The sequence below is a fragment of the Miscanthus floridulus genome, chromosome 1 (genome assembly GCF_019320115.1).
Source record: "Miscanthus floridulus cultivar M001 chromosome 1, ASM1932011v1, whole genome shotgun sequence".
In the NCBI taxonomy this organism is placed as follows: Eukaryota; Viridiplantae; Streptophyta; class Magnoliopsida; order Poales; family Poaceae; genus Miscanthus; species Miscanthus floridulus.
This window is the reverse complement of record NC_089580.1, coordinates 73,379,538-73,403,957: the sequence shown is the minus strand read 5'-3', so window position 1 is coordinate 73,403,957 and position 24,420 is coordinate 73,379,538. Positions and strand designations below refer to the sequence as shown.

Sequence of the window (24,420 nt, the reverse complement as noted above, 5' to 3'; positions counted from 1 at the left end):
TTGTAAGTTTTCCTTCTTTTGTGTTGCTTCGATAGATTGATGCTGTTGTTTGACAAATCTGTTTCCTTGTCTTAGCACGGAGACGACTAAAGAGCTACATTCGTCGGTTGCCGAGGATGGGTAGCATAGAGCAGAAATGGGAGTTCCTAACGCCATATAGGGACAAGAAGGATCAGATCCGGTCATCCCCGCTATGGAGGAACTGCCAACTGGTAGATCAACCTCTCCCGATGGTGGCACGCATGATGAGGGTGATTCCAAAGACGCATCAGGTGGTTAAGAGGTGTGAGCCACAGTAGATGTGCCAATTGGTTCTACTAGAGTGGGAGCGGAGACCGCGGTGCCTGCGGCCGTAAAGCATGCGACACCCATGGCATCGCAGGCGATGGAGATAGGCCCCGGAGATCCTGTCCAGGCACAGTAGCTTCCGAGGAGGTCTCATCCGAGGATAGCTGTTGTATAAGTTGAAGAAATACCATGGGAGCCCGCCTGACCTCCGTAAGTCTTTCGGACAGTTGTGCAGCGTGGCGACGAATTCGACATGCTGGAAGAGGAGGAAGCAACCGCGGAGGTGAAGAGGCTAAGGGCTGACCTATCAGTGATGATAGGTTAGATTGAGGTAAGTTGATAGCTATCTTGTTGCTTCCTCCTTCTTTAGGTGTGTTTGTTGACCAATTGCTTTTGCAGGGTGTGATGAAGGCATCTGAGCAGCGCTGGCGGCAATTGGACGAGATGGCTCCTATTCTCGAGGAAAACAAGAACCTATAGTCATCGATGAAGGACCTCAAGGTGAGGCTGACCCAGACACACCATCAAGAGGAGGACTTGGAGGTGAAGCCTTGGAGAAGGAGCTCCAATTGCTAGAGGTGGAGAACCGGTCATTGACCGAGCGGCTTAGCTGTAGTGTCGACCAGCAGAGGGGTAAGACCATCAGCATTGTCCTATGGGTGTTTGATAGCATGACTTGCTTACCCATCTTTTCTTATGTAGGTCTGGAGACAGAGCTCAGCCTTTCCCACGAGGCCATCGCCCAACTCCAGAAGGAGAAGGAGGCAGAGGAGAAAACCGATAGGGTCACGAGGGATCTTGAAGGTGAGGGTATCTTCTATAGAAATCATTCTCGTAATGCTAGGAACATGTATAACATGTCACACCTTGTTGTAGAATATTGGTACAATGCCCAGGTGCAGTTCAATGTCTTTGGGGACTAGGTGAAGGACCAAGATGACAAGCTAGAGGCATTGATAGTGGGGATCAAACCTGTGCTTGACTGTGTCAGCTTTGAGTCATCTGAGGATCCACGTGGCTGCCCAGCGACCTACCCCCAACCGATCTTAGATCGGTGCTAGAGGGCCTAGGCAGACTTCAAGGCATTCACACGTAGCACAGCCCAAGGAGCCATCATCCATGCGCTCGTGGTGCTACGGTCACATTATCCTTCGATGAAACCCGAAGTGATAATGACCGGTGTGGGGGTATGGCCCCCGGTATCCATAAGACAAGACATGGGCTGCACCATCAGAGGTGGCCTAGCCCATAAGATCAAGGCATGTGGCGCATGTCACTGATCGACGTGCGCCGCAAGGCTACAAAAAGATATGATTTATTCAATATTGTATAATACCAAATATAATACTTTCCTTGTAACCCTACCCCTCCAGAGCACATAAGGAGGGATAGGGGTCCCCTAGTGGACATCCCCATATGGATCTTAGGCTCAGCCTAAGGCATCTGATCACACGCAAGATCATACGAAGCCAATACAAACCAACAGACCACAGGAGTAGGGTATTACGTTGCGCTGGTGGCCCGAACCTATCTAACACTTGTGTCTCTGTTGCCTTCTTGTTCTCAATTACATGCATCTCTGTCGATCAATCTACCTTCATGGGATACCCCTTGGAGGACTACCGATGATATTCTATCGATAGTTGGCATGCTAGGTAGGGGTGTGCATGTTGTTTCGATGATGAACAAGATGGTACATTTTGTAAGCTCTTTGTCCTCCTCAAAGCCCGACTAGATCTTTATGGTCAGATCGATCTCCTAGGTCATCAATGCTGACAGAGATGGAGAGATCATCGATTCGGTGCAGATCTATTCTACGCTGACCACACCCACACATGCAACAACAGATCCAATCTCAGAACCGCTTCCGAGGTCATCTTCACCAATGATTCATCACCCGCTCCCCCGCTATTCGAGGAAGCAGATCAATAATGACGATCTAATCGCATCCATCGATTAGGTTAGCTAGAAGCTCATCGACTGCCTCTCCCTCGCAGAATTGGCTCTGACCACTCTGGTTTAGCATCGACCACCCTCTTATTCCAATTTATCGATGGCTGATCAGGAAACTCCAGGGGTTACGGCCACCATCCATCAGGATGCCCTAAGGGACAAATTCGCCGACCAGATTGGAGACATCTATCCTCTCGCCAACCATTAATATAAGGACAACATCACCTGGACTACTTACTCTGACCACCTACCGCGTCACAATGATGATCGCCCCGAAGAACGGCGTCGTGACAACCGCAACCGCCGCCATGACGACAATTCAGAAAGCTCGAGGGCCGGGCAATTTCTTCAATGCTTACCAAATAATGCCATACGCTACCGACCAGACGTTCTGTCTAAAGCTAAGTCATGCTTTAATATTCTTCTAAAAATTCTCCAATCCTCATATATCCCCATGATGTTTCTCCAAGCTGTTTTCTCCATGTTTGTTCTCCAAATAATTTTCTTTCATGTATACCATCTTAAAGATGACATACAACTAAGTCTAAGGCAAATCCCCGAACATTCATGTTGATGCTCTGATGTCCCCAGAGATAGCCCTGTCTCTGGCTCCTCCCTACACGTGCACGAGCGTCTGCCCTCTACGTTATGGGTGATCGGTAGCGGCTCCTTAGCAACGCTTTGTTCTTCCTACGCGCACATGGGCCCCACGCTCTATGTTATGGTTAACAGGCTAGCTAGGGCTAGAGACTCAGCTACACACTAACTGGTCAGATGGTTTATATAAAATATAAACACATCTTTAGAATAACACTAAGTGTTCACACCAACTGATCGCCTAGCTACATATGCTATTTCATCACTGTTGCTGATTCTTCTCCGGAGTTTATATATTCTATTTTTACATCATGTACTACCCATTCTACACATTTGTTTCATAGGGGCATGGATCGGTCAATGAGCTTATGCTTAGGGACTGGACAAGATGATCATCGTCTAGGTGGTCGGACCACCTATCAGACGGATTTCACCACCACCCAACTGGTCGGACTGCTCGGCACTCACTCCTGCTTGGCGTTCACTTCACCGCCAACTAGTTGGTTGGACTGCTCATCGCATGGACTTCATCGTTAGCTACGCTGGGACTCCTCGGTGCTTAGATTCTTCGTGCAAGCGTCACCAGCTAAGCCGGGGACTCATCGGTGCACGGATTCTTTGTGCCAGCATCACCAGCTAAGCTAGGGACTCCCTTGGTGGTCAGATTTTTCTACATCTCACCGGTGTGCTATCAAGCTGCTCCATGTTGTTCGGATCAGTGTGTTGATCTTGGGCAGTAATTCTAGGGCCTTCATACGTGCATGTCAGATGATGTCGGCAAGCTTTCAGACTTCTTTTCTTTAACCCTGCTATAAGATTCATTCTTCATCTTCTAGCAGGCTCGGGGACTAAGTGGCTACACTTCACCTGGCGGTGAATGTAGTGCTTATTTCTTGATTTACCCTCCTTATTGACGGAGTCTAAGTGGCTACACTTCTCCTAAGAGGAAGAATTTTCAAATTTCATCTTGAGCCCCTTACATCCTTCTTATGTCTCTGTTGCCTTCTTGTTCTCGATTACACGCATCTCTTCCAATCAATCTACCATCGTGGGATACCTGTTGGAGGACTACCGACAATATTCTATCGACAACCGGTTATGCCCAAGGGACGAGTGCGGCGAAGATCATAAAGCTGGAGGATGAAGCGGAGGAAGCGGTGGTGAAGCTTGCTAGAGACGTCGACCTATTCGGCAATCTTGTCCAGTAGATTAGGAAAAAACTTATGTTGAAATGTTTTGTAAACTTGTTTAGCAGCTTTTGTTGAACACTGAGTGTTGTTTCAGAGTTACGCTTAGTTCATATGTTAAATATGATTTAGTTGTTTTCTAGTTAGTTTTATACCACATCACCAGCCTTGGCTAGCCTTCAAGCTCTATAGCATAGAGTGGCTGGCACCCGTGTACGCGTAAGAGAAGAAAGCATCGCCAAGGAGCCGCTTCTGACGGTCCATAGCATAGAGCATGGCTCATGCATGCGTAGGAGGAAGCCAAGATCAGGGCTGCTTCTGGATGGCATGTGTAAAAACATGGCTGGTCGGCATGTGGAGTGGAGTGTATGTTGGCGATGATACGCATGGAGAGTTGGTGAATAGCATAATGTGGAGACATTAAGTAATGGAGATTAGTCGAAGAGTTAATAGTTTGGAGAAACATGGCGATAAAATTTGGAGAAAAACATGGAAAACATTCAAAGAAATATTGGAGAACATAATTGGAGAAACATAACGGTGAAAATAATGGAGAACATAATTGGAGACCATAAGTGGAGAACTTGGCACAAACTTTATTAAATCATCAAATATAGAGAAATACATATCTTTGTTTTAGAAGCGCTTCAGGGGCAGAAACGCCTAAGGAGATCGATGTGCCAAGAATTGGGGATGTCCACGCCTTCGAAATCGCATAGTGTTGACGGTAGTTAACATTCATCACAAAATGTCAATATAACTTGCATAAAAGATTAAAATGGATCACCAACATAGACTTAGGGGTTTTAACTAACAAATTCCATGAGTTTTGGTGAATCTGTGTTTCTAGCTAGATTTAATCAGAAAACCACCAAGGAGGACCTATTTGTCAAAGAAAATCATATAATTCCATAGGATAAACAACGTGGGAAGACTCTAGAAGACACCAGGAGGCTTTCCACCAAAGCGAAGTCTGAGCCACTAACATGTGGGACCAGCCAGTCCCACATGTAGGTCGGCCTATCCCTGGGACCATCAGTCAGCCTCCAGCTTCCTATGTTTGTTCTCCACCACTTCCTAGATTGCATCTACGCCATTTATTAAAGTCGGTTTGATCCGAGGGTCCAAGATGCTTCAAGGGCCTATATATATCTACCTATACCCCCCTCTAGGGTATGTGATGCATTTGATCCTAAGAGCCTGAGGGCTAGAAACCCTAATCCATATTTCCACTAGGATTAGAGCTAGCAATCAAGAGAAGATTAGTCCTCGATAGGATCTAGTCTTGTATTAGAGATAGAGAGATAGAGTGAGAGGGAAGAGTTTTGAAGGAGTCCACGGCTTGTACCCTAGCAGAATCAAGTTCTTGAGCTTGCTTCTAAGATTTCTCTGGTAATCGACTTCTAATTTAAGTAAACATCTTGTTCATATTGTTCTTCAGGTTTGTGACTCTCTTTGAGTACTTCAATCCTTGTAGCTCCTGGGTTAAAGTAGTATTCGTAATGTAAGCGTGGTGCTTAGACTCGGTTACTTGTGGATGTACCCTACTTTTTGGATCGGTGGTAGCTCACGAGGGTGACTCCTATAGCCTCATTGAATCCTTTGTAGTCCACCTCCCGTTAGTAGGCCTAGCAGGACATTGTTGCTATAGGAAACATACTTTGCCTATGTTTTCTCTAGCAGAATTGAACAATAGAAGACAAAGCTTACCAAATTTAGAATTAGAAGACCTCTATGATCTCCTCGATGCTCCTATTATCTAGCCTTAATTGTGAAGTTGGGTTAAGTAAGATTTAGTTATTTTCACACACGTTTCCTTGAGTTTGATATAAAACTGGGTTACTCTCAGTGAAGTGCTACATCGGTATATTATCCGTGTGCTTGTGGATTATTCTGTGTGCATTAATTTATACCAACAAGCATTTCTAGCGCCGTTGCTGGGGAAACGGTTGCTGAGTTAACTTCAAACCTAGCATATCCTTGTATCATTTGTTCTTCTATCTTTTCTTTTCCTTTTTACCATGGATCCAAAATCCACCCCTATCTACCAATACGCCGCACCTATGAGCTCACGCTTACAACCATTAGAATTTGCAAAGCCTACCCTAACACCTGGCTATGAGCTACGCCCATGCTTAATTAACATGGTTTAGGATCAATCCTTTTTAGGTGAAGATGATGAAAATTCATACTCCCACCTAAATGAGTTTGAGCAAAGCTGTGCATGCTTACGCATTGTGGGCATGTCAGACGAAACATTACGATGGAAGTTTTTTCCTTTCTCTTTGAAGGGAAGAGCTAAATGTTGGTACAAGCAAACCATAGGGAGTAGACAAGGAGATTGGGAAGCCTTGTGTTCTAGCTTTTGCTTGCATTTCTTTCCAATCTCTAGAGTAGTCAGCCTTCGTTCAGAGGTTCTATCTTTTAAACAAGAAGAAAAAGAATCTCTAGGCATGGCTTGGGAACACTTTAATGCTCTCATTAATACTGACCCTCACCTTGCCATTCAAGACCCCATTCTTCTTCAACACTTTTATATGGGTCTTGATAGGAAAACCTCAAAGCGTCTTGATGCGGCCTCAAGAGGCTCATTCCTCCATGCTTCTGCCAATTCGAGGAGAAGCATTCTTACTAAAATCCTAGAGAACACTCCTAAAGACGTAGAAAAGAAGCCACTAGAGGAGGAATCCAAGATAGCTAAACCAAAACCATTGCCTAACCCATCACCAACCTTAGCTGTCCCAAATCTCGAGCCACCAGAAAAGGAGGAAACTCCGATTTTGGATTTCATGCTTGAATTCGAGCATGACCTTTTTTACGAATATGGAAATACCTTGAATTACCATACTATGAGGAGACCCTAGAAGCCTAGGAAATCATCATCCAATGAAGAACCCTTAGACCCTTCTGAGGAAGCTTTCCTTGAAAAGACTACAAAAGAGCTAGTGTCCATAATAAGCAATGAATGGCTAGAAGAATAAGAGCTTTCCTCTGATGTGATTCATTTAGATTCACCTTCTATTTCCATTCATTGCCAAATCAACAAAGCCCCTTTTAATGCTCTTTATAATCTAGTTGTGGGTGTTAATATCATGTCTGCATCTTTTGCTCATGATTTATTTGAAAGATATGCCATTAACCCCAACAACAAAGTTATTGAAAAGTCTTTTAGGACACATTCTTCCAAGTTTGGGGATACTTTATGTCCTCCATATCTAGGTACAAGGAACCAAGGTTCATTTGAACTTTCATATCTTTGATATCATGGAGTTCGACATGTTGATAGGACAACCAATTGAAAGACTTATTGACGAAGGACAAACGGGAAAGTTGAATATAAGACTCGAGAAAACCTTTAAACTCTCTATATCCATCACTCATTCTCCAAATGCTAAGACTGAGCCAATTCCCGAAGAAGACCCAATGGAAGAGGTTAAAGTTGCATCTCTTGATGATTTGATCGAACCCAACCTTGAAGATGATGCCTAGTTCTTCATCGAAGAAGAAGAAGAAGAAAATCCTACAGAGTCTGAACCCTTAGATGAATTACTAGAACCACCTAAGCCCACCATTGAGCTTAAACCCATGCCTTTTGGTCTTAGATATGCTTTTCTCAATAATGATTAGGATTATCCTGTGATCATAAGTGATAAACTCTCTCAAGAAGAATCCCTCCGCTTGATAACTGTCTTAGAAAAGCATCATTCTGCTCTTGGCTACTCGCTCCAAGACCTTAAGGGAATTAGTCCTGTTCTTTGCACCCATCGCATCCTGACTGACCTAGATTCTACACCATCTAGGGAACCACAATGTAGGCTTAATAGTGCGATGAGAGAGGTTGTTAAGAAAGATGTTTTGAAACTCCTGCACGCCAGGATCATCTATCCCATTCCATACAATGAGTGGGTAAGCCCAGTTCAAGTTATGCCTAAAAGGGAGGCATGACTGTTGTTAAAAATGAAAAGAATGATTTAATCCCCCAAAGAACCATCACTGGATGGCGGATGTGCATTGATTACCGAAAACTTAACAAGGCAATAAAGAAAGATAATTTTCCGTTGCCCTTCATTGATGAAATGTTGGAGCGACTAGTGAATCACTCTTTCTTCTATTTCCTTGATGGGTATTCAGGTTATCACCAGATACCAATCCATCTAGATGACCAAAGCAAAACCACCTTTACATGTCTATATGGAACTTATGCTTATCATAGAATGTCTTTTGGATTGTGTAATGCTCCAGCTTCTTTTCAAAGATGCATGATGTCTATATTTTCTAATATGATTGAAGAAATCATGGAAGTTTTCATGGATGACTTTTCTGTTTATGGAAAAAAATTGATGATTGTCTTAAAAATTTAGACAAGGTTTTGCAAAGATGTGAAGAAAAGCACTTAGTCCTTAATTAGGAAAAATGTCATTTAATGGTTAGAGAAGGCATAGTGCTTGGACACTTGGTGTCTGAATGAGGGATTGAGGTAGATAGAACTAAAATTGAAGTAATTGAACAGTTACCTCCTTCCGTAAATATCAGAGGGATCCACAGTTTTCTTGGTCATGCGGGGTTTTACCGCCGCTTTATAAAAATGTTTTCACATATTACTAGACCGCTTAAAAATCTTTTGGCCAAGGATGTTCCCTTTGAATTTGATGATGCATGCTTGAAATCTTTTAGCATTCTTAAGAAAGCACTCATCTCTACACCAATCACTCAACCCCTTGATTGGTTGCTACCTTTTGAAATCATGTGTGATGCTAGTGATTATGTTGTGGGGGCAGTTTTGGATCAAACAAAAGATAAGAAGCATCATGCAATTGCTTATGCTAGCAAAACTCTAACAAGACCTCAACTTAATTATGCAACAACCAAAAAAGAACTCCTAGCTATTGTTTTTGCTATTGATAAGTTTATATCTTACTTAGTAGGAGCTAAGGTGATTATTTACACTAACCATGCTGCTTTGAAATATCTACTCACTAAAAAAGATGCTAAACCTTGACTTATAAGATGGATTTTGCTGCTCCAAGAATTTGATTAGAAATAAAAGATAAAAAGGGAGTAGAAAATTCTGTTGCTGATCACTTGTCCAGAATGCAGTTTGAGAATTCGCAGGAAATGACCATCAATGACTCTCTACGGGACGACATGCTCTTCAAGATCACAAAATCCGATCCCTGGTACGCAAATATTGTTAATTTCATGGTTGCAGGCTATGTACCACCAGGGGAGACACTACAAGGTTCCACCTCTAATGTCATGCCACATGATTGTAACACCACTAATTTGGTTGCCATAGGAGGGTCGTATTGCAACCTTTCTATAAAATGATTGCAATATGTGCCTATAATGCAACGGACTAAATGTGTTGTAATATGTGTGGTTTGTCGTTGCAACAGGCATGTCCACTGCAACCATTTAAGAATTTTGTTGCAATTAGTTGGCATTATTGCCATGGCACTTTTGAGTTGCAATAGTATTAATTTTCGTTGCAATTACTTGGTGTTATTGCAACTATATTGGATTTGGTTGCTTTTGCTTATAACTATTGCCATGGTTTTTCTGGGTTGCAATAATCTTCCATGGTGTTACAATTGCTAGGGTGGTTATTGCAACAAGAATTCTAAATGGATGCAATAGCATGTTCCTATTGCCACGGTTTTCTAGGGTTGTAATAATCTTATGTGGCGTTGCAATTGTTAAGTACTTATTGCAACTATAATCCTAAATGGATGCAATATCATGTTATTATTGCCATGATTTTTTTGTGTTGCTATAGACTACCACTTACAACGGCCTAAAAGTGTTGCAATATACCAAAAATGGTTGCAATAGAAAAAATGCTCCACGCATTAGACTACCCCTGATGCAACGGCCTAAAAGTGTTGCAATATACTAAAAATAGTTGCAACAGATAAAATACTCCACACATTTCTGAATAATATATTCTATTAACAAAAAAATGCTCCACTGAGGATTTGATCCTAGGAACTAAAGTACAAGCAAACCATCATCTACCATTGGGGTACTGAGGTGTGTTCGACATTAAGTAGACTTTATATTACTTGTTTACATGATGAAGATGGCTAATTCACTTCATTTTTCAACATGGACGATCACCGTCCATATCTTCCATGATAATTTTGGAAACCAAAAAATTGTCCAACATGCTGATATTTGTGCATATAATAGAAAACAAACATGGGTATAACAGTTTAAGGACCAACTCCAGCTATTCATTATCCCGGACAATGTGATAGTTTTCAATAAAAAAACCAGAAACACATTACTATTGAACAAAAGATAAGTATTTAAACAAAGAAATCATCTTCTAGGCTTTCTGCAATAGTGTTGTGCTAGGTAGGGAAAAAGAAAAAAAATAGTAAATCAGTTTCAAAGTTTTTGAAACTTTTACAAGACAATTTATTTAGCCTGAATTTTAGTTTCATTAAAATTTCTATAATTTTTCTTGCACAAGAAACCTCCTAGCTGCCTTCCTGGGCTAAGCGGAGCCCTTCCTCCCGTGGATCCTGGGAAAAAAGCTCTGGCGCATTTACCTGGGCTGAGATCGCTTCCTCCCAAAGTCCAAAAATCAAAATAGCATAAGTGCTCTCAACAAGAATCAAACCCACAACCTCAGGTTACAAAGGGCAAAGAACCTACCACTATGATAATGTTGTATATGTGATGTGCTCCAGTGTTAGATCTATTTTAAAGTTTAAAACAAGCAGTTAAGCTAAAATGAGGCAGAAAAAGCTAAAGTTGCTCATCGTAGGTCCACATCCATCCACATATGCACCTACCGCTTACATGGCATGCTGATGTGGCTTTGTGAGGCTTGTCTTGGCTGAGGCATTTCTATGACACAAATCATAGGATCATGTATCTGTTCTTCATTATAATAAGGCCAAATTACAAGGCTGGCAATAAAAAACCAAATGCGTCCAGCACATCACCCAACTATTGCGTAGCGTGGTGGTGAGGTCCTCGAGTCTTAACTCTAGAGACCCTAGTTTGATTCCCCCACCGCGCATCTTTTATTTTTTTCCCAATTTCCAGTGGGCGCGGCCGGTGGCCGGGTGACGTGGCGGGCAAGCGGCCAGGTGATGTGGTGTCCTTGCCCAAGGGTTGCCATGGAAGCAATAGTGCAACAAATTGTGTTAAAAACTATTAAATACCACAAATCTAAACCAAAGAACTTGTAGCTCAGTGGTAAGTGTGGTGGTTCCTAGCTAGGAGGTTCCATGATCAAATCCTAGATTTTCATGTTTTTCTCTCTTTTTCCCAATTTTCCATTTTACTCTCTTTTTTTCCTGATTTTCGGTTTCAAATATTATATTTGCTTTTCTATTTTCATTTTCCCTATTTTTTTATTTCAAAAATTCTATTTGCCCCACTTGTGTCATGACAATCGCGCAACTGCCAGGCAGCGACGCCTTCGGTACCATGATGTGCTCTGCCTTGCCGCTGGTCTCGGCTCCGGTGCCTATGCATCGCCACCACCGGAGGTTTCGGGCGATGTTGGAGAAGCGCCTATGTCTTTGACTCTTCCTATATGGAAGTACTAATCTATTTGTTCCTTGTTCCTTTTATTTTGTTACTTGATATTATAGGCGGGCATACGAGAACATTCAAGAACTACAGCAAATTAATTACCTTGCAAGCATCTTCTCAAATAGATGTTGGGCGTCGTCCATGTACACATTGCCCACAACTAGGGTGCTGTCCGGCTGCCATGCCGTGCCCCTCGCCCATGGATGGCTGGCTTTAGATGATGTGAGGATGGTTTATTCTATGTACACAATTTCTAGCTTCTTTTCTTCCAAAAAAGAATAGATAAAACATGTTTTTTGCATAACAATTGGTAACATAACTTCATATTTTCTAATATCATGGTAATTATAAGGTTCTATCCAATTTTGAGGTGAATACGAGTTCAAACATGTAAAGTGCTACTTAAATCTCAAAATTTGACTTGAGTTACTACGAACTATGTGAGAGATGTCTCCATTTGTGAACAATGTATGCTCCAACTTTATCAAAATACTTAATTTTTTCACAAGCTTAGTTATGAACCAAAAATATGTTGCCACATCAATTTGTAGAATTTTTTTGATCAAATTTAGATATTATTGTAATTATTATGTGCTAATTTGGAGATAAATTTTTGAATTATCTCTAGAAGACAACATAATTTTTCTCCATCTCCAATACATGGTCTATAATGGAACATATGAACCTAAAAATTATTTTTGTGAATTTTTTCGAATCTTATTGGAGGGACACGTAGTTCAACTTAGGATTACTTTTAATAAAGACATAGAAAGTCAATTAAATGATAGAAAATACCAAATCTACTTAGAAATTATTCAAACTCCTACATGACAGCTTATATGTTGCCTATTACATTTGAAAAATGTATTCATCGTATTTAATATAGTTTATGTATAAGTTGCTTCACAAAGGTGCCTTAATTTCTTATTTTAAAAAAAGTTGCTTCACTAAGCTTTTCAGGCGCTGGGCTGAATTTAGTTTGGCCCCCCGCCTCCTTCGGTCCAATGATGACAGCCTAAAAATTTCTCACAGTTAATTGACGCTACTACCCATCCTCCTCAAATCCCTATATTTTTAAGGGTATCTTCGTAATCTCATCCCGCACCCGCGCCCCAAATCTCATCCACGTCTCCACAATCTCATCCACCACAGACCATTTTCTCCACCACAGACTGGATCTCCTTAGTCGCCGCCACACCCCCGTCTCCTCCTCGTCCGCCGACCGCCGCACCCTCATCTCCTCCCTCCACCGACTGCCGCGACGGACACGACTCCTCCGTTAGCCAAACCGACCGCCCCTCCCTCCTCCACCTCCGACCGCGCCTCCCTCCTCAGATCCGTCCACGCCATTGACCTCTCTCATGGATAGGGAGGCACAGCGGCCCCACCCCTCCCCTCCCTCTGGCCCCGCCGCCACCAGCCTCCTAGAGCAGTCGCTGCTGCGCCTAGCTGTCGTCGCGGCGGCCTCCCCCTCGGGTTCCCTCGCAGGATGGCGTGGCGGCCGAGCGGGGACGAGTACTCCTTGATGGGGTCGAGGAGGACTATCTGGTGGGGAGCTCGAGGAGGACGATGGCGGCGACCTCGACTTCCTCCTCCCTCCCTGCGTCATTGTCGGGCTCGACGAGAACGGCCTCAAGAAGGTCATTGAGTACCGCTTTGACAACGATGGCAACAAGGTCAAGGTCACCACCACCACCCGCGTCCCCTCACCCCCATGATTCTAGATGTGCTTCGACTGCAACGCTAAGAACCCAACCTAGGCCTCCGTCACCTACGACATCTTCCTCTACCTCTACTGCTCCGCCGTCCACTGCAGCCTTGGAGTCCACATCACCTTCGTCAGGTATCTATGCTACCCTTCCTACCGCTGCTAACTGCCTTCTCCCAATCCGCTGCATTTTTTATTTAAATGTGAGCTCCTTTATCTTTGTTAAAGGATGAACAGTCTAGGATTGCCTTCACTTTGTGTGAAATGCATCACAAGTATCCATATTGTTTTTCTAGTAAGAATGGTTTCTGAATACTCAGTTGATGTTCTTTGATTTTTGGGAGGATTGAAGTTGTTATGTTTGATTAACTCACTATTAAATTTTAAGTAATTTCATCCAATGATGGTTAATTAGATAATATATGTTCACAGTATTGATGAGTTCTTATTCTTATGGTCTATGTATGCAAGGATGGTGTGAGTGAGTCTCAATATAACCAAGTACTGAACATTGAGCTTAATCAAATCTTAAAGGTGACATTTAGTTTACCTAGGAATTCCTTGGCTTTCTGGCATCCTTTTCTAACAAGAGCTCCACAATACATGCTTATTAGAGTATGGGACAGGGGGATCTTCCGAAGTTCACAGTGATCATTGCTCAAAAGAATCACCACAGAAAACTCTTCCAAGCTGATTCGCTAGACAACGTTCCACCTGGTAAGCTCCCATATCCCACTTAATACTGCTAAAGGTACTTACCACTTAAACAGCTTGAGCAACTGGCACTTTTGCTTTGCATCAAGGACTGTCGTAGACTCTGGTAATGTTCATCGAAGGCAGTATGATTTTTACATGTGTGCTCTTGCTAGACCAATGATAAGTTCTCCTAACATAGTTTTGGATTTTGGTTGGCCATGCTTGTCAGTTGTGTTAGTTTATTAACCTAAATAACTTGACTTCATGTGTTGCTCTTACAGGGTACCTCAAGACCCACCCACTACCATGTGTTGCTTGATGAGATTGGCTTCTCGGCAGATAATCTCCAGAAGCTAGTTTTTTCACTTTCATATGTGTAAGCACATCTGTTTATGTATGTCTTACTCATTTGTGCTAGAGCTAGGAGGATGCCAACATATTTATGCTTGTTTAGGTATCAGAGGAGCACCACTGCAATTTCTATTGGTATGAATAACTACTTAATTGCTGTTTGCTTCCTCTATTTGAAGATATTAACTCTTTGTTGTGTGCTTGCCTTTGTACTATTTTCTTCTTTCTATTTTTAAGATATTACTTGTTGTTTTATTATTGTTGTTTTTCCTTCTTCAGTGGCACCTATCTGTTACGCGCACCTAGCAGCAGCTCAGATGGGGCAGTTGATGTGACCACGCCAGCGTCAGGGACCTCTCCGACCACCTCAGCGATCTCTCCGGCCACCTTGGCGACCTCTCCAACCACCTCGGTGACCTCTCCGACCACCTCGGCGACCTCTCCGACCACTTCACCGACCTCGACGACCTCTCCGACCACCTCACCAGCTGATACACCACTCCAATTCCCTATTGGACCAATCACCCATAGCCACGCCTAAAAGATACAGCAAGAGGTGCACGCGCTACTTTGTGAATTTCACTTAAACATTGATGGTAATTTCAAGCTACCTAAGTCGTGCATGTTGTTACTACTCAGGTTCTCCAAGAAGGAAGACAAGGATACATTAAGGATGGATCAGAGAGAAGAGCTATGTTCGAGTCAACCCAGCATGACAGAACCATCCAGAAGAAATAGTCACATCTTTTGTCTCCCAAAGGCTATGAAGGAAGGAGTTATGACCAAACATTAAAGACTGCACAGAAGCCCAGAAGACACGCAGAAACTGAAGACCACTTCGTGAATGCTCTAGGCCATTGACCTTCCACCTCCCAACCTGGCTTCTTTAGTTCACATCTATCTTAGAGACTTCTCATAGTATAAATATTACCTCTAGGCTACTAGAAAAGGACTTTTGATGATTTGATAATTCCAGTGATATTGCAGCTGAGCTGCCGAGTGCTTACTCAAACCCTTGTTCTTCCTTGTTCTTCCTGGACTTGTGAAGAGATTCCTCTAGGATCCACTAGTTCGTGCTTTGCGGGTTCCAGTATGGCTGCCCTGCCTTATGTGGATTAGCTCTGGTTGTGGTTCTGCGGTCGTTCAGAGATCGAGTCAAAGTCTTTGTGGTTTCGGTGCCTCTCTCCCCGTCGCCTGGTCGCATCCAACCTTGGCCAAGTATAAAGCTAGTTACTCCGCTGTTCTTCAGCAAGTTATCCTTTTTTCCCACTGCCTTGTTGCAAGTTATTTTGATCATGACCTACTGTCATGAAGATCGGGCCAACTCCCGTACTAAAATAGTTCAGTACCTATCATCTGGTATTAGAGCTTCGGATTGACACGGTAGGTCTTGCCGTCATCCACATAGTTATCCTTGATTAATCTACTTCATATATTTGTGTTTATTCATATCCTATAGTCCAAAGCCACACAAAAAATATCTATAACCTTTTCGCGGCACTGTTACATGTGTTTTGTGTTCATCGAGTTGCTAGTCACCACCGTTTATATATATATATTGAGTTGTTTCATTCGTTACCGCTGTCAGTGTTATAAAAAAATAGATCAAAAAAAGGAAGAAGAGAAAAGAATTTGAAGGATATGTGTTGCGGTGTATTGCTGAAAATTTTAGTTTACATATTTGAGTTGGTAGTGATCTTGTTAGCAGCAACGTCGTATCTTTGAGCACATCAAACCACTCGATTGGTAGTACCGTAGCCCTCCTTGTTAGCCACCTATAGCTCCACCAAAAACCTAAACCGGGACGTTTGATTTGCAATCCTTACGACCTCTCTACCACCCCATTGAAGCTGCCACACCAGCACTGTCACGGTCCTTGAGATTAGGAAAGAACTTGGGTAAGTAAAAGGTGAGATCGAGTGTTTTTCACAAATTTACCTATTCCATTTTTTTCTTGCAACTAGTCTAACATGGCAGGATCCAATTTGAGTATTCATGGTGGAAACCATGGAGATGGGGAGCCCCCTATCTCATGGGCTGAAGTGCGCCACATGGCAAACTTGCTGGTGGAGGCGATGGAGAGGATGCTTGATGCTCGTCTTCCCGCGGAGGGAGGCCGAGGGCCACATCGCCGTTATGAAGAAAATCACCGGGAGGAGTCTGGTGATGAGAATTCTGGTTTTGGCCATGGATTTGATCGCTTCAGCGATGGCCATGGAGGACATGGTGGTGGTCGTCGTGCTGATTTTGATAATCAGCATGGTGGCCGTCGTGCACATGGACGTCGTGTATGATTTGAAGATGAAGAGTCTGAATACAATGATCATGAAGGATCTTATGATGATGAAAATCCTTTTGCACATGGCGGAAGGTTTGAGCGACGTCATCATCACTGACGTGCTGATTTTGAAGATAGGAATCATCATCATGGTCGTCATCATAGAGATGACCTAGACAACATTGCTTGAGTCAAATTGAGCATTCCAAAATTCACTAGAAAGGAGAATGCTGATAGTATCTTGAATGGGCTAAATAGTGTAATCAAATCTTTAGGGTACATAACCTTTTAGATCAGCGTCGTGTAAATCTTGCTTCGGTGGAGTTCTTTGGATATGCTCTTACTTGGTGGAATCAAGTACAAGAGAATCAACTTGAATTGGGTCTTGGTTATATTAATACATGGGAAGAGATGAAGCGAGTGATGAAAAGGCGATTTGTGCCTTTGAGCTATCAGCGTGATCTCAGAAACCGGCTGCAAATGCTAAAGCAAGGGAAGAGAACAGTTGATGAGAACTATAAGGAGATGGAGTTGCTGTTGGTACGGGCTGGGATCAGAGAAGATACAGAGTCAAAAATGGCAAGATTTTTAGGAGGACTCAATGAAGAAATTTCTGGTTTTGTTGAGATGTTTCCCTACCGTACCTTGCAAGATCTAGTTGATCAAGCTATGCGTATGAAAAGGAAAATTCAGCAAGAGTCCCATGGAAAATCATATGGCAGTCATTCTATTGCTGTCCCTTGGCGCAAATAGCATTCCAGTATGTCTTTGGGTGGAGGACGATCTCAAGGAGCTGCAGCTAGATCTTCTCCATCAATTGCTAATTCAAAGATGGCGGCTTCCATAGCGTCATCGCCTGCAAATCAACAGCGGTTTGCTGCAAATTCAGCAACCCCAACCGTTGCCTCAGGTGCCGCTTCTTCTACTCGAAGCAGAGAAATTGTATGCCATAAGTGTCACGGCCGTGGGCACATTGCTACCCAATGTCCAAGCCATATGACCATGTTGCTAAATGAGAAAGGCGAATGGGAATCAGAAAGTGATCCAAAAGATGATGGACCAATATTTGATGAAGAAATTGAAGAGGACGCGAGTGAAATTCAGCCTGATGAAGGAGATCATAATTGTTTTATTTCTCTTCGTGTGCTTAGTATTACTGCTGAAAAGAAGAGAATGGCCAGCGGCACAATCTTTTCCATACCAGAGGCATGATTAAGGACAAGCTATGTCGCATCATCGTTGACAATGGTAGCTGCAATAATATTGCAAGTCAAGAATTAGTTGAAAGATTGGGACTGAAATAGCGGCGCCACCCTTCTCCATGCAAGATACAATGGTTAAATGATTGTGGTGCGCTACGTGTAACAAATATTGTGACCGTTTCCTTCTCCATTGGGCGGTACAATGATCATGTGGAGTGTGATGTGGTTCCAATGGAAGCATGCCAATTGCTATTAGGAAGGCCTTGGTTATTTGATCATGATGTTCAGATCTTTGGAAGAACCAACAAGCTATCTTTCATGTACAAAGGAGAGCGAATTTCTTTGCTTCCTTTAACACCGGAGGAAATTTTGAAGGATGATCTTAAGAAGAAACGGCGAGAGAGCGAGAACCACCTATGAGTGACCCACAAAAATAGTGAGGGATAGATTCCAAAGCCAAATAAAACCCCACAGCCTCAAAGAACCAAGACACCAGGAAAAGAGGGTTTAGTTATGATGGATAGGAAAGGGGATCTAAAAGAATTGAGTGCACCCAATGCCATGTTCGTCGTACTTCTATACAAGGACACTCTTCTTTCTACTAACAACTTACCCTCTACCCTACCAAGTGTTGCCTTTGATGTGTTACAAGAATATGAGGATGTCTTTCCGGATGAAGTGCCACCAGGACTACCACCTAAGAGAGGAATCGAACATCAAATTGATCTTGTGACCGGTGCTTCACTTCTAAACCGTGCTGCCTACCGCACCAACCCAGAAGAAACCAAGGAGATTCAGCGACAAGTGGAAGAATTGATGAGAAAAGGGTACGTATAAGAAAGTCTGTCACCTTGTGCTGTTCCTATCCTTTTAGTGCCTAAGAAAGATGGGTCTTGGAGGATGTGTGTGGATTGCCGAGTAATAAATAACATTACCATAAGGTATAGACACCCCATCCCTTGGCTGGATGATATGCTTGATGAACTTAGTGGTGCTATCATATTCACTAAAATTGATTTAAGAAGTGGATACCACCAGATTCGCATGAGAGAAGGAGATGAATGGAAAATAGCCTTTAAAACAAAATTTGGGTTGTATGAATGGCTGGTAATGCCTTTCGGGTTAACTAATGCACCAAGTACATTTATGAGATTGATGAATCATGTACTTGGAGCTTTCATTGGCAAGTTTGTTGTCGTTTACTTTGATAACATCTTAATTTACAGCAAGTCTCTTGATGAACATGTTGAACATATCCAATGTGTGCTTGTTGTCCTACATGAACAGAAATTGTATGCTAACCTTGAGAAGTGCACCTTTTGCACCGACAAGGTAGTCTTTCTTGGATTTGTTGTTACAGGACAAGGAGTGGAGGTAGATGAAGAAAAGATCAAGGTTGTACGGGACTGGACGCCTCCACAGAACGTGAACCAAGTAAGAAGCTTCCTTGGACTTGCTGGTTTCTATCGGCGGTTCGTGAAGGATTTTAGCACTATTGCTACACTAATCAATGAGCTGACAAAGAAAGAAGTGCTCTTCAAGTGGGGAGAAGCACAACAAAAGGCATTTAAAGAATTGAAGATGAAGTTAACAATAGCCCTAGTCCTTGCACTCCCAGATTTTAGTAAGTCATTTGAAATAGAATGTGATGCAAGTGGAGTTGGAATTGGAGGTGTGCTCATGCAACGACAAAGGCCAATTGCATACTTCAGTGAAAAGCTAAGTGGTCCAACTCTAAATTATTCAGTTTATGATAAAGAATTATATGCTCTTGTTCGGAGTCTAGAAACTTAGCAACATTACCTTTTTCCTAAAGAATTTGTGATACATTCAGATCATGAATCATTGAAACACCTTAAAGGACAACTGAAACTGAACAGAAGACATGCAAAATGGTGTGAATTCATTGAATTATTTCCCTATATTGTCAAGTACAAGAAAGGAAAAGAGAATGTTGTAGCAGATGCGTTGTCTCGATGACACACTTTGCTAACCCAACTTGACACTAATATTCTTGGATTAGAAAACATAAAAGGTTTATATACAACTGATACATATTTTGCTGAACCATATTCCAAGTGTCGAGATGGCAAATGATGGAAAAACTTTCATGTGCATAATGGGTTTTTGTTTCGAGCTAACAAACTATGTATTCCAGATTGCTCTGTTCAAATTTTACTTGTGTAGGAAGCCTGCGTAGGAGGACTCATGGGCCATTTTGGCGCCAAGAAGACAGAACAAGTCCTTACCGACCACTTCTTTTGGCCAAAAATGAGAAGAGATGTGGAGAGACATTTTCTTCGTTGCGAATCATGCCACAAAGCTAAGTCTCATGTGAATCCTCATGGATTATACACTCCTCTGCCTATCCCTACTATGCCTTGGGAAGATATCTCTATGGATTTTGTTCTTGGTTTACCTCGAACCAAGCGGGGAAGGGATTCCATCTTTGTTGTGGTTGATCATTTTAGCAAAATGGCACATTTTATCCCATGCCACAAGAGCGATGATGCTTCACATATTGCTGAATTATTTTTCAAAGAAATTGTACGACTACATGGAGTGCCACGAACCATTGTTTCTGATCGTGACACCAAATTTTTGAGTTACTTTTGGAAAACTTTGTGGGGAAAACTTGTAACACGGTTGTTGTTCTCTACGACGTGTCATCCACAAACGGATGGACAAAGTGAAGTTGTGAACCATACTCTATTAATGCTACTGCGAGCTATCCTCAAGAAGAACTTGAAACTTTGGGAAGAAAGTTTGCCACATGTCGAGTTTGCATACAACAGGGCAGTACACTCGACCAGTAAATTTTGTCCATTTGAAATTGTATATGGGTTTAAACCCACTGCTCCGATAGATCTTTTGCCTTTACCTATGCAGGAACGTGTAAACTTCGATGCAAGCAAGCGAGCCGAGTTTGTCAAGAACCTTCATGATAGAGCTCGAACAAACATTGAAAAGATGACAAGGATGTATGAGAAGCATGCCAATAAAGGTCGAAGGAAGATGTTATTTGAACCAGGAGACTTGGTTTGGGTGCATCTACGCAAGGATAGATTTCCTGAACAACGCAAAAGCAAGTTGCAAGCCCAAGCTGATGGTCCTTTCAAAGTGCTACACAAGATCAACGACAATGCTTATGAAATTGATCTGCCTAGTACTTATGGTGTGAGTACCAGTTTTAATGTGGCCGATCTATCTCCATTCTTTGGATTAGAAGAGTCGAGGACGACTCTTTTTCAAGGGGGGAGGATGATGTGACCATGCCAGCATCGGGGACTTCTCTGACCACCTCAGCGATCTCTCCAACCACCTTGGTGACCTCTCCGACCACCTCGGTGATCTCTCCGACCACCTTGGTGACCTCTCCGACCACCTCGGTGACCTCTCCGACCACCTCGGCGACCTCTCCGACCACTTCACCGACCTCGGCGACCTCTCCGACCACCTCACCAGCTGATACACCACTCCAAGTCCCTACTAGACCAATCACCCGTAGCCACGCCCGAAAGATACAGCAAGAGGTGCACGCGCTACTTTGTGAATTTCAATTAAACATTGATGGTAATTTCGAGCTACCTAAGTCGTGCATGTTGTTACTACTCAAGTTCTCCGAGAAGGAAGACAAGGATACATCAAGGATGGATCAGAGAGAAAAGCTACATTCGAGTCAACCCAGCATGACAGAACCATCCAAAAGAAACAGTCATATCTTTTGTCTCCCAAAGGCTATGAAGGAAGGAGTTATTACCAAACATTAAAGACTGCACAGAAGCCCAGATGACGCGTGGAAACTGAAGACCACTTCGTGAATGCTCTAGGCCATTGACCTTCCACCTCCCAACCTGGCTTCTTCAGTTCACATCTATCTTAGAGACTTCTCATAGTATAAATATTACCTCTAGGCTACTAGAAAAGGACTTTTGATGATTTGATAATTCCAGTGATATTGCAGCCGAGCTGTCGAGTGCTTACTCAAACCCTTGTTCTTCCTTGTTCTTCCTAGACTTGTGAAGACATTCCTTTGGGATCCACTAGTTCATGCTTTGCGGGTTCCAGTATGGCTGCCCCACCTTGTGTGGATTAGCTCCGGTTGTGGTTCTACGGTCGTTCAGAGATCGAGTCGAAGTCTTCGTGGTTTCGGTGCCTCTCTCCCCATTGCCTGGTCATATCCAACCTTGGCCAGGTATAAAGCTAGTTACTCCGCTATTCTTCAGCAAGTTATCCTTTTTTCCCACTGCCATGTTGCAAGTTATCTTGATCGTGACCTACTATCGTGAAGATTGGGACAACTCCCGTACTGAAATAGTTCAGTACCTATCAGCAGTTCATGAAATTCAAAGAGTTCGCTGATACCTCATTAGGAAGTGGGGTCAATTTGTCATCATCAGTAGCAATCCTAGAATTGTCGTGGCTTCATGCTAATGTGTGTAGTTCCATGTTCTTCTGTTGAGGTGATCTTGGTTGACCATTGTGTGGTAGGGCTAACTCTTTGTGAAGGAACCTGATATGATGGGTACATAGCAGGGTAACCTTAATTACGCCATCCTGGAATTTTGTATGTGCATATAGCTTTAAGACTAAATGATACATTATCATATACCTAATAAAATGCTAGCTGATCAAAGTTTTGTCCTTGCAGACACAGCATATGCTTGATCAGATTCTTCCATCCCTTGCAAGTTGGCCCTGAGCCGACCCTATAGATTGGGTATGCCATATGTACACCCTGCAGAAGTGCAGGTTGCTTCAATTCTTGTCATTCGCTAGACCTTTGCCTCTTAAAACTCGCTGAAGTTACCGATGAAGTTATTCAAAAATTCATTCATTTGGATGTTCTATTCAGGAACTAAGGGACATTGCAGCAACTAAGGTAGTGAAAGGGAAGCCTTTCTTCCTGGAGGTTGACATCAAAGGACCTGGTCTAAAACTTGATAACATGGGAAAAGCTATTCTTACAGTGAGTGTATACAACTTTAGCTACTTACTATGACAATCCATAGAGCATGTAGCCAAATGATATTTTTTCTTTATCATTTACATCACTGAAGATGATTAATGATGTAATGTTTGGCCTTCATGCAATCTGTTCTTTCTGAAATATAATGTTTGCATCATTTTGAATGTATAACCAAAATAATCTATTTTGTATTCTAAATATAAATGCATTGGCATTCTGTGACCAACTCCAGAAATCTGACTAAATTAGGGTGTAGCCCATTCTACAAATTGTCTTGTCTGAACAAACATAAAGTTTTGTCTAACTGAATGTTTAAAAACTTACCCTATCTATGCTTCTATGTACCATGCTGAAAACTAAAACTATATACTTACCTGCTAAACTTGTGTAGTAGAAAAGGAAAATCTCTATCAGCACAACCCAAACTTAATTTGAGGTCACATAATATACCAATGTTACTAATTTTTTCATTTTTTTTAGGACCAAGATTGAGTTCGAGTGGAGTGCACAAGTGATGGGACGGTCAACGTCAATCCAACCATTGTTACAAGTGTTAGACATAGTTCATTACATTTTGATGCGTTGAAACTAGCTAGTGTGTGTCGGATACCTTATGTGTTTCAGTTGTTGTGCGTGTGTTATCGACTAAGTTTGACATTGGATGTGGTTTCATTAATGAGTTGTACGAACAAAGAATATTTTGGATTAATGATTGTCTAAATGCTTCTTTCATCATATATTGTTCGGCATGCAATTATTGTTTGAAGCAAACAAAGCGTTGCAATATGGACTACCGACAAAATAATTTGGCGTTGTAATACATGATATAGTAACAAACAAATAGTGTTGCAAAAAACATCATACCAACAGAATAGTGGGCGTTGCAATAGTCTCCAAACTGTAGCAACACAATAGTTAGCGTGGCAATAGAGGGTCCAACAATAGCAACCAATATTGATCATTGCAATAGAGAGGCAACCTCTAGCAACCAAATATTTACCGTGGCAATAGACAGAGGCACCTATAGCAACCACAATGTTTAGTGTTGCAATAGAGAACCTACCTCTAGCAACCAAATATTTATCGTGGCAATAGACGGTTCCACCTATAGCAACCAGTATTGATCGTTGCAATAGAGAGGCTACCTCTAGCAACCAAATATTTATTGTGGCAATAGACGGTTCCACCTATAGCAACCACCGAGATAGCGTGGCAATAGAGGGTCCATCTATTGCAATGCTATTGATGCGTGGCAATAAGGTCTATTGCAACACCCAATATCATTGCTAGTGCACCTATTGCCACGCTTTGGGTACGTGGCAATAGGTATTTCTAGCAACAACAGGTGTGTTGCAATAGTAACTATTGCAACACCCACGATGGTTGCCTATACTATGGGTTGCAACACTACATGGCATTGCAACAACACTCCTTGGTGTTGCAATAGGGGAAAACCTATTGCAACACCAAAATGAGTCGTTGGGCAAACCTTTTGCCACGGTTACTATGGCAACGCCTGCCAACGAAAAAAGTGTTGCAATTTTGTCTATCGCAACCATTTTTGGTATATTGCAACGCTTTTAGGCCGTTGCATCAAGGGTAAAACCTCGTAGTGAGAACAAAAGGAAGCTCATCTATGA

The 24,420-nt window shown here is 42.4% G+C and overlaps 1 pseudogene; it reads left to right on the top strand.

Moving 5' to 3' along the window:
• Nucleotides 1-541: 541 nt before the first annotated feature.
• Nucleotides 542-22,273, top strand: LOC136458665 (protein argonaute 16-like; annotated as a pseudogene).
• The last annotated feature ends 2,147 nt before the right edge of the window (nt 22,274-24,420 follow it).